This window comes from Phocoena phocoena, chromosome 15 (genome assembly GCF_963924675.1).
Source record: "Phocoena phocoena chromosome 15, mPhoPho1.1, whole genome shotgun sequence".
Classification (NCBI taxonomy): Eukaryota; Metazoa; Chordata; class Mammalia; order Artiodactyla; family Phocoenidae; genus Phocoena; species Phocoena phocoena.
Window position 1 is genome coordinate 66758436 of NC_089233.1, and position 11548 is coordinate 66769983.

The following is an 11548-nucleotide window of genomic DNA, read 5'->3' on the forward strand; positions in this document are numbered from 1 at the left end:
TCACCCATGGGCAGGCCTAACCCATGACCTGGTCTAGGACCAAGAACAGTGCTAACCAAGCCAGGCATGTTTTCCTCTTGGGGAGTTCTTAGCGTGTCAAGAGCCTGAGTGATTGGTTGCAGGAACAAAAACAGGAAGAGATGGAAGAATTAAGTCCCTTTAACAGCAGAGTCCAGAGGTGCAGAGCATTGAGCTCCTGTTGTAGGCAAGAGAACCATTTCTAGAATGTTTACAGGGAGAGGATGAGATTCCAATTTCCAAACCATGTTTGTGCTGCTATACAAGGCCTGGCTATGGAGTCTGAGCAGCACTTGCTACAAGGCCTGGGGTTCAGTTTTCCCTGAATTCTTATAAGCGTGGCCAAGTGACCAAAATTCTCGTCTTCCTTTTCTTTCTAAGAGAAGTTACGCACACCATCACTGTACCATTAGTAGAGGGAGCTAAATGAGTCTCTGCTCATAACAGCCTACAGGGTATTACTTACCAGTGTAGTGGCTGACACAGGCGAGGAGCTCAATCTGCATTGAAGGATGAGGGATGAAGCCAGTGGTGGCCTCGACCATGGGTACCAGGAGTAGTTCACTGAGGCCCCTCTGCCCCCATGACTACAACTGGCATGTCACCAGGATACCTAACTCGGCCTGCATTAGGAAGCGACCTAGAGAAACCATTAAGAGCCTGTTGAATTCTGATGTCCCTTAATTGCTGTGGGGCCTGGAGCACATTCTTTTGCCTCCTTGAGCCTCGGTTTCTGGCTCTGTGGTTTGACCATCAGAATAGGACCTACCACAAATAGTAATGATGAAATAAGATGATGCTTGTTCAATGCATAACCCAGTACCTGCCTCACACTGAGTGCTCTGTACACATCAGCTATTTTTATTCGATGAGCATGTCTAGCTTGTTGACAGTTAAAATGAAGAACAAATATAAAATGTCATTATGACAGACTCATCAGTCATCTATTAACGTGACACCATAAATACTTTGCAAGTTTGCAGACGTCCCAGTGGGGCTGGTGTTAATCGTCCCTACCATTGATTAAACTTATTAAATCGCATACACTGTACTAAGTGAGCCTGTATATATAATTACTTCGCTTAATCTTCACAACAACCAGTGAGGTAGACTTAATTATTCTCCATTTTATAAATGAGGAAGAAACCAAAGCTCAGAGAAACAAAGGGACCTGTCTCCCTTCCGATGAAGGGTTCAGCTGGCTTACCATTTCCTGGTGTATCGAGTAGTGAAAAATGTTGCAGGCTGATTTCATAAATAGCACAAGCATACGAGGCTGTCAGATGCTTGTTTGTACTGGGAAACTGGAAATTAGGATATTTTACTATTCCCTCCATCTGTTTCAGATTATGGCCTATTATCCAGTCTTCCTAAAATAGTCCCCATCTAAATCACCAGTCTTGAGGACTGAACTTGTGAACCTGACATGTACAGAGACGATAGGCATGTTTCAGCCAACGCCAAAGTATCAAGCGCGCATCTCATTACGGCTGTATCTGAGGCAGGAGTCATCCTAGGTCTCCTAAGCTTGAAAAAACCTTGGCAGGGTATGACCGAGGTGGCCCAAGAACCAGGATTAGGGTCAGAAGGGCTATGATCCTATCAGCAAGTTGGTGCCTGGTACCAGAGGTGAGGCAGCTGGTGGGAGTTTTATGTATAGTATAATCAAGCCAGGAGAACGGCCATCTGGGAGAATGAAGGTTTATTTGTCCATGGAAAGAGGATTTGTCAGGCACTGTGCTGAGAAGCAGGATCTGCCCTCATGGGGATCACATACAGGTATATACATAATAAATTCTGTTTCCAGATATTTATGGAACAGTCACTATGTGTGGGCCTTGCTCTAAGCTGTGCACACAATCCTGAACAAAGCTGAGGAGGGGCCTCATGGAGTGTACAGTCTAGAACAGCACTGTCCAATATAAACCCATACATGTAATTTAAAAATTTCCGGGCTTCCCTGGTGGCGCAGTGGTAGAGAGTCCACTTGCCGATGCAGGGGACACAGGTTCGTGCTCAGGTCCGGGGAGATCCCTCATGCCGCGGAGCGGCTGGGCCCGTGAGCCATGGCTGTTGAGCCTGCGCGTCCGGAGCCTGTGCTCCGCAACGGGAGAGGCCACAACAGTGAGAGGCCCGCGTACCGCAAAATAAAAAGGAAAACTTTTCCTACTAGCTGCGTTAAAGAAATAAAAAGCAGATGAAATACATTTTAGTAATATGGTTTTATTTGATTCACTACATCAAAAAATATTTTCATTTCAACATATAATTAATATAAAAATTATTGAGATGTTTTATATTTTTCCCCCAAACTAAATATTTGAAATCTGGTGTACATTTCATGCTTATAGCACATCTTGGTTATGCTTACAGCACATGTGGCTGGTGGCTACCTTATTGGACAGCACACAGATCTAGATGATGAGGGGTTCGAGGCTAATTCCACGAAAGAAGAGTGTTGCAAGGATGCCTTCTTTACAGGAAGGCTGCTGCATCTGGTAAAGAAGCTCCTCCAGCCTGGGTTCCCCATCCCCTGGAATCCCTCTTCCCCATCTTGGCAGAGCAGGGCCAGGTATATATCAGGTGTGCCGGATGGAATCCCTGCATCATGTTCCAGAACCTACTGGAGGCAGGATGCCAAGTTCCGTAGTGCTTGCCCAGCATAAGCCCCACCTCCTAGAGTTAACCTTAGTGTGCTGGGAGTGTGTTCAGTCAGTTACTACTTGTTAATTGAGCACCTACTAAGTGCCAGCGTCTGTGCTAAGTAAGCACTGGGAACACACACGAGTGAACATAGACAGTTGATAGCTCACAGTCCCATCATGATAAACAAGTAACCCACAAATGAAGAAATCATTAAAAACTGTTAGAAATGCTATGGAGGACAAATGACAGGTGCTGTGAGATTCAACAGGGCCACCTGACCTCTTTGGGGGTCAGAGAAGTTATCCCAGAGGAAGTAGAATTAACTGGGCAAAGGAGGAGTGGTCCACGTGCAAAAGCAGCATGGGGGATGCAGGGAGGAGCTCTAAGACAGCCAGTGGGGATGGCATGCACCATTGAGGATTAGGGCAGCAGCCTGGAGTGGCTGGGAGAGCGCTAGCTTTGGAGTCGCACGGATCTGGTCCAACCCAACCAGAAACTTGGGTGACAAGTTTCAACCTGTCTGGGCCCCAGTTACCTCCTTTAGAGGGATGTGGTGAAGATTAAACAGAGTGATGTATGAAAACTCTTGATACAGCAAATGCCCTACCTCATTGTTAAATTATTGACCTTTGTTATTATTTATTGAAGGTTCTTCTGCACCATATCAAGAAGATGGCCAAGTTTTGTGTTTGTTTCCTTCTCTTGGGGACTTCAGAAGGCTCCAAAGTAGAAGTGTTTGGAGAAGTGGAGACAGAACCCCCCCCTTTATTTTTTCCTTTGCTTTATTTTTACTAGAAAATTTGAACAGTACAAGTAATAGATGACTTTTAAAAATAAACCTTTTATTTTGATAGTTTTAGATTTGCAGAAAAGTTTAAAACCTAGTACAAAGAGTTCCCATGTATCCTTCACCCAGGTGCCCCTAATAAGCACATTTGTTAAAATTAAGAAGTTAATACTGGTACCTTACCATTAACTGAACTCCAAGTTCAGTTTGGATTTCACCAGTTTCCCCACTCATGTCCATGTTCTGTGCCAGGATCCAATCCAGAATACCACATTACATTTAGTCATTATGTTTCCTTAATCTCCTCCAATCTGCAACAGTTTCTCAGTCTTTCCTTATTTTTCATGACCTTGACAGTTTTTTGTTTTTGTTTTTGGCGCTAAGTATGTGGGATCTTAGTTCCCCGACCTGGGATCGAACCTGTGCTGCTTGCATTGGGAGCACGGAGTCTTTTTTTTTTTTTTTTAAGGTCACTGCAGTAGTGGTTGGAATAAGAGGCTGAAAGGATTTTTTTTTTTTTTTGGCTGTGTTGGATCTTTGTGGCTGCGCGCGGGCTTTCTCTAGTTGCGGCGAGTGGGGGGCTACTCCTCGTTGCTGTGCGCAGGCTTCTCATTGCGGTGGCTTCTCTTGTTGCGGAGCATGGGCTCTAGGCACGCGGGCTCAGTAGTTGTGGCTCGCGGGCCCTAGAGCGCAGGCTTGGTAGTTGTGGCACCTCGGCCTAGGTGCTCTGTGGCATGTGGGATCTTCCTGGATCTGGGATCGAACCCGTGCCTGCATTGGCAGGCAGATTCTTAACCACTGGGCCACCAGGAAAGTCCCAACGTTGACAGTTTTGAAATGTGTTGGTAAGATATTTTGTAGAATGTCTCTCAATTTGGGCTTTTCTGATGTTTTCTCATGATTAGACTGGAGTTATGGGTTTGGGGGAAGAATATCAGAGAGGTGAAAAGGCCCTCTTATCACATCCTATCGGAATATATAACATGACTTATCACCAGTGATATTAACCTTGATTACTTGGTTAAGGTGGTAGCTGCCAGACTTCCCCACTATAAAGTTACTATTTTTTCTTTCCATACTCTAGTCTTTGGAATATAGGCTTGATTTTAATAGATTTTTAAGAAGACATATTTGGAAATCTTTGCCCAACAGTGAGAGAGTATATCTCTTTCTCAAGCACATTTGAAGTATTTACAAATAATGACCACATTATCTGCTGCAAAGCGAGTCTCAAATACCAATGCATTAATATCACATAGATTACAATATGACTATAACATAAAGACACGTAAAAACAAAACTTTAGACAATACTTAGACTTCAACTATTACGAACATACCGTATATCAAAACTTGTGGAATGCAGCTAAAACAGTACATAAGGAGAAGTTTATAACTTTGAAAGCCTTCATTGAGAAATTCCCTACAGTAAAAGGAGCTTGTGACTCATCACACAGGAGACTTACCTCCACTGACCAGTGTGGACAGGAGTTCAGAGGGTTTCTCCCCAGTGTTATGGTCTTGGGCACTCCTCCAGGACTTTAGCAAAACCCTGAGGGAATCAGAACCGCAGTGAACCACTGAGATTGAATGGCCCACCAGTTCTGAAAAATGGAGGCACAGAACAGTTCCTATTCGATTCTACAAAGAAAAGGGATAAAGGGAACTATGTTCAATATGCTGTGATAGGGACTTCCCTGGTGGTCCAGTGGTTAGGACTTTGCGCTTTCAATGCAGGGGGTGCAGGTTCAATCCCTGGTCAGGTGACTAAGATCCCACATGCATGCTGTAACTAAGAGTTCACATGCCACAACTAAGGAGCCCGCCTGCCACAATAAGACCCAACTCAACCAAATAAATAAATATTTTTTTAAAATCCTGTGATAAACCATAAAGGAAAAGAATATAAAAAAGAATATATATGTGTCTATAACTGAGTCACTATGCTGTACAGCAGAGATTGGCACAGCATTGTAAATCAACTACACTTCAATTAAAAAAAAAAAAGAAAAGGGGTGAGATATTTTCCCCACCCTAGCTTTGTGAAATAAGTTTCAGTTGTGATATCCATCAGAGGTGTTGAGGGAAACCAGAGTTTATGTTATCTTTGATTTAGATCTGCTAAAGACATTGTTTTGTTGGGAGCAAGAGTTTTATAATTTTTTTAAAAAGCTGTCCTTTCCAAATGCAAGAAAGACAGCTTCTCAACAGTGAAAAAAGTACACAAGAATATAGGTTTAACCTCTTCTTAAAATAAAAAATTCTAAGTAACGAAGTTTGCTCCAATGTCACAGGTATTGCCTTTAAGTGCCCTTTTTCAGAATGTGCCACCTCCTTGTAAAACTCTCGCCACTTCTAATAGACCCTGTGTGGGTTCTGCTCTTATAGGTTTAGCTGTCTTCTGCTTGAGGTGATCAAGCCTGGGAATACAAAGCTTCAAAGTGCCGATTCCTTGAGCTATTCCCTGGCAGCTTTACCAGGGAGATCGTTAACGGTTAGGGTGGGATTCCTTGAGCTCCCTTGGAATGGGCTTGTTGAGGACCACCCTTCCCCACCAGAGAAGAATGTACTAAGAAAACCTAGCCTTCTCTTTCAGTCAAGCATTTTCTATGGCATGCGCTCAACCAAGCACCCCCAGCATCTCTGCTTCTCAGCTATGAAGTATGATGTGAATGGTTCCCAGGAGGGGTACAGTGCACAGCCCTGTGTGGCAGACCTGCCTACCTTCAGTGGGAGGTGGATGGAGACATGCCTGGGATAAACCTAGAGTATGTCTCTAACTGTATGCAAAAAACCAGAATAAGTGTGGAGTCAGAAGTCCACACATAGGGAGAGGCCGAGCTGCAGGACAGGGAGTCCCAGAGGAATTCCAGTCCCCCGTGCTTGTTGTCTTGAAGGCCCAACTTGACCTCTGCCCTCCCCTTATTTGATGATGTAAGCTTTCCAATAAATATTTCTTTTTAAAGTATAAGTTAGATTTCCGTTGCCAATGCATCCTCGCTAAAAGCCTGAGTTTTCTCCTTAACTTGCCCCAAATGGCCAGTTGTTAAGGTGTTCCATGGAGGGTTTGCTTGTCCAGGTTGATCTTGCCTACCTAACGGGGATTCCAGCAAACAGGGCAGTGTATTGAGGTCTCAGAATAAACATGTAGTGACAGCCTTTGCTCCTGGCATTCAGACATCTGTCCATTCTCAGTGGCTTGTCCTTATTTGTTGGTCACTAAATTTATTTCCTGGTATTAAAAATAAAAGAGTAGGCACACTCCGTCCATGCGGGAGATGTATGTGTGATTTGGACCTTTTTTTTTTTTGTGATTTGGACCTTTTGACTGGAGGGGATGTTCTGGGGCAGCCACTCCAGTGGGGGCCCAAGTTGGCAATTAAGACTGCCTGGAAAATGGTGCTTTCAAGAGTGGGGGAAGTGAGCTCAGAGGAGCTCAAGGGGCCTATAGGGAGAAGAGGAGGACACCAGCCAAGGCAGTCCTAGTATGTGCAAGGCCTTGGCAAATATTTTTTGTATAGCCCCTGTCTATATAAACCATTTTCTTAAAAATGTATTACAGAGGGGAATTCCCTGGTGGTCCAGTGGTTAGGACTCCGTGCCCTCACTGCCGAGGGCCTGGGTTCCATCCCTGGTCGGGGAACTAAGATCCCACAAGCCACACTGCACGACAAAAAAAAAAAAAAAAAATTCATGAGCCCCATGTGGAGCGTTGTGATTTACTGATGAAGATTTAGATAATGGGTAGAGAAGAGGTACTGAGACTTTATTTCTTGTCCTATCAGTGCATGTGAAGATTCTTGGTAATATCCAGACACCATCTCTTCCTCTTCAACTCCAAGAACCATCTCTTCATGTTATTTATTGTAAAATGTGCCATTCTTGCTTAGTTTCTTATTTCCCACTGCAAAAAAAGGTACACCGTTTGGAACCTGTTAGTATTGAAGCAATATAGATCTTCTTAACTTTGTATTTCTCTAACACATTTCTTTACTTATATATCACATTACAATTCATACATTACTCATGATGCTGCAGCATCCATGGCGGTGGTCCCTACGTACTGGTTTCCAAGGACTCTCTCAAAGATGTTTACTGTGCCTCATTGATGAGAACTACGAATATAAATCTTACCCAGAGTCTGCGGGAAAATGAGAATGATGATTTATTTTCTGGTCATGTTAAATTTATCATTTGCAATATTGTTTTGTAAATGTGGAGTAATACATCTTCCAATCATGACTTGAACTCTCTTTTTTTTTTTTTTGGTAGAAAGGAAAGTTGCTTTAATCAGAAAGCCAGCAATCTGGGGAGAAAGTAGACTCATGTGCCAAGAACAACTCCAAAGATTCTGCTCAGCCATGACAATTTTTAAAGGGAAAAAGGGGAAATAATCGCAGTTAAATATTAAGGAGGTCATATTCTTTGTCATTTTTCCATTGCGTGCAGACCTGGTGACTTCTGATCTTCCTCTGGGTGCTCTCCTGCCCGCGTGGTCTGCCTGCAAGTTTACCAAGGGGAAGCTAGGGGTAGATAGTAAGTCATTCTTTAACTACTTAATTCTTCGTTATTACTCCTTCTAATCCAGGAAAGGAATCAACAGGTTAGGCAAGGCATTGTGTACATTCAGTAAAGCAAAAATCAGAAGTTAGGTTAAACGTTACCTAGTGATATCATTTTTATGATTAAGGTCTGAGAAAAACAGAGATGAACAAACAGAAAAGGGACAAAAGAGATGCTTACATATCTACTGTACAAAAGCCTGGATTTGCTGAGATGACCATATTTCTCTTTTTATTACAAGTCTTTTCTCTGAAGTCAATATTTCATTCTGTTCCTTGGTAATATATATTTTCTCTCTCTTTAACTAATTTTATTCTTTTTTTCCAATTCTGTTTTTATTTAAATTAATTTTTATTGGAGTATAGTTGCTTTACAATGTTGTGTTAGTTTCTACTGTACAGCAAAATGAATCAGCTATACATACACATATATTCCCTCTTTTTCAGATTTCCTTCCCATTTAGGTCACCACAGTGCATTAAGTAGTTCCCTGTGCTATACAGTATGTTCTCATTAGTTATCTATTTTATACATATTATCAATAGTGTATGTATGTCAATCCCAATGCATCCATCTTCATTAAATTCCTTCTTGAGAAATTCTGTTCATTTTTATTTCTGGCTTCCTAGCATCGCTTTGGATTTGGACTCTGCTATCCAGAGTATTCACCAAGCCTCGGGGCTTCATGTCTTTTGAGAATCGGCTCAGCTGGTTTTCTAGGTTCTCATCCAAGTCTCTGCAAGAAACTATTGGTTCAGCCAGAGCTTAGGGCTGAGTCCTCTAGGATGCTATTGGAACACACTCTCCAGCTTGGCTTTGACCCTTTGGAGATTGACTGAACTCGCTAGGCAGTCAACCAACTGCCTTATTGCCCAGCTTACATCTCTTTATCTCAGTTAAAAAGACATCATGAGGGTTTGGGTCAAGGGCCTTTCAGGCATAATATGGTTACACACAGGCCTTCCCAACCTATTAGTCTCTGATTCTATCACAAAAACCTGATAGGATTACTTGCTATAACTTATCCTTGGGAATCCCTTACTGGCTCCTAGAGCTCATTGGTCCCTCTAAGGGTCTACATACTACCTATTTGGGAACAATTATAGTTTTTTTTTTTTTAAATAAATTTATTTATTTATTTTTGGCTGCTTTGGTTCTTCGTTGCTGTGCACGGCTTTCTCTAGTTGCGGCGAGTGGGGGCCACTCTTGGGTGCGGTGCGCAGGCTTCTCATTGCAGTGGCTTCTCTTGTGGTGGAGCACGGGCTCTAGGCACGCGGGCTTCAGTAGTTGTGGCTCACAGGCTCTAGAGCGCAGGCTCAGTAGTTGTGGCGCATGGGCTTAGTTGCTCCATGGCATGTGGGATCTTCCCAGACCAGGGGTTGAATCCGTGTCCCCTGCAGCGGCAGGCGGATTCTTAACCACTGCGCCACCAGGGAAGCCCCTCGATTATAGTTTTGAGTGAGTTAGAATTTGCCACACAGTTTGTCAGGTCTATCAGAATTTATTGAAGGGCTTCTTAACCTAGGGTTTGTGAACTTGCATGGGAATAAATTACGTCTTTATTTTCACTAATCTCTGACTGAAATTTCGCATGTTTTCTAATTGTTAATGTAAGCAACAAATCACGGTAATGTTAGCATGACCTTGACTTTGTCGCCAATACAAATCATGGATTTTTCACATCATGCTGGAGTCGTTGTAGACATTTCAAAACATCTTTCAAGTTCACAACTACTTCAAAATTATGGTACTTATAAGACCTGCTGCTAGATCTTGTTATTTAATGCATTACTAAGGAGGCATATATATTACCATATTGCAGGTTTTAAAAATATTCTAATAGCTTTATTTTAATATAATCGGCCTCCCTTGCAATCTGACATATTTCATTTGATGCAATTAAAAATACGACTCTGAGAAGAGGTCTGTAGGTGTCACCAGTTTGCCACAGGGGCTCATGTACAGAAATTCATGCTTGTCATGATGGTTAGCAGCTCCTTCTCAGAAGCCTCAGGGTCCAGAGCTCTGCCCAGAACTCCCCTTTGCCCAGACAGATCTCTCGAGGGGCAAAAGAACCCTCAGCCTCAACTTTGGGTTCTTGTCTTCTCTTCACTCAGACTAAGCTAACACTAGTGAAGCTTTCCTTTCGACTACATGTCTTGAACTCTTTAGGCCATAATCACTGCATTCCTGAATTATGATTGCTTTCAATGCTGACCACAGTCCTGCCTTCCACACACCACACCAGCGGGAGCACAGGAAAGGGGCCCGTGAGCAGAGTGAGAAGAGTGGCCCCCTTCGTACAAGATACATCCATCCCTTGTTCTCCATGGCTTAAGACAGATGAAAGCACCATGTCATTACACTGGTTGGAGGCATGAAAAGTACATCGATGGAAAGAGCACATCGGCATTGCAGATCAACATCTCAAAAGTCCTTGGAGGAAACAGGCATGGCTGCTTCTGCCAAAGGGAGTGAGGTGACTACCCTGGGGGCTAGCTGGGGAAGGGACAGCAGAACACCCAGAATAAAGGACATTTGCTGTCCTTTTCTCCCATTTCCCTGGCTTCAGTAGGTCAGAGGGGCACTGTGGTCTGAGCAGAGAAGTGCAAACCAATACCTGGGTCCACACTTGCAGCTCAAGCGTCTGCAATGCATTGTTGATGGCTCACAATCTTAAACCTAGCCTGGTTCCAAAGTGAGTGAGAATCATCAAAATCATACTAAAACTATTTTGGCAGCCCACTCTTGCACAAAGGGTGAAAGAACTACTGTATCCGATAGCAAGAGTGAGGTCCTTGCCTGGCTGTCCTCTTGGAACCAGAGCTGGCTATGGGGCTCCATGACATGAGTCCTGGAGTATCTCAGGGCATCTGGGCAGCCCCACACATAAGTGAGAGAGGGGTGGGCGTAAGATAGAGGGTTGAAGAGTTCTTCAAAGAAAAGAAATGGAGAATGAGACGCACCCGGGATGGACATGGTCTGGGACGGGGTAGCTGTTCCTAGACGGCACCTCTGGCCAGCCCCAACCACTGAAGTGAGACTTATAAGATTTCAAGGTAGAAATTTATGGCCAACAGGACCCACATGGGGCCTGGTCTGGATTGGGGCACCTGGCCAAGATGGCATTGGTGGCCTTGGAGGGGCACTCAGAAAATTTTGGGGAATACCAATCCAAAATGCAGTACCATTTGAGGCAAAAGGTCTGGGGCAGGGGACCTCTTACCTAGATCTAATTGATATTTTCTACCTCTACCACTGGATATTATTCACTAAGACTTAACGGTCCAGCAAGAAACTGGGTTCAACACTGAGCCAATGAATCTTCCAGCCACTCACCCATCCATCCAACAAATGTTCATTGAGCACATACACTGTGCTAGTATTGCATTAGGTTCAGGAGAAATAGAAGTGGATCTTCTCAACCATTATCCACACCAGGCTAGTTCTGCACAACTGAAAAAGGAAGAAAAGGAAAAAAACTGGCTACAGATGACATACCTTTCATACATTTGTTCAGTTAAACACTTTTCTCA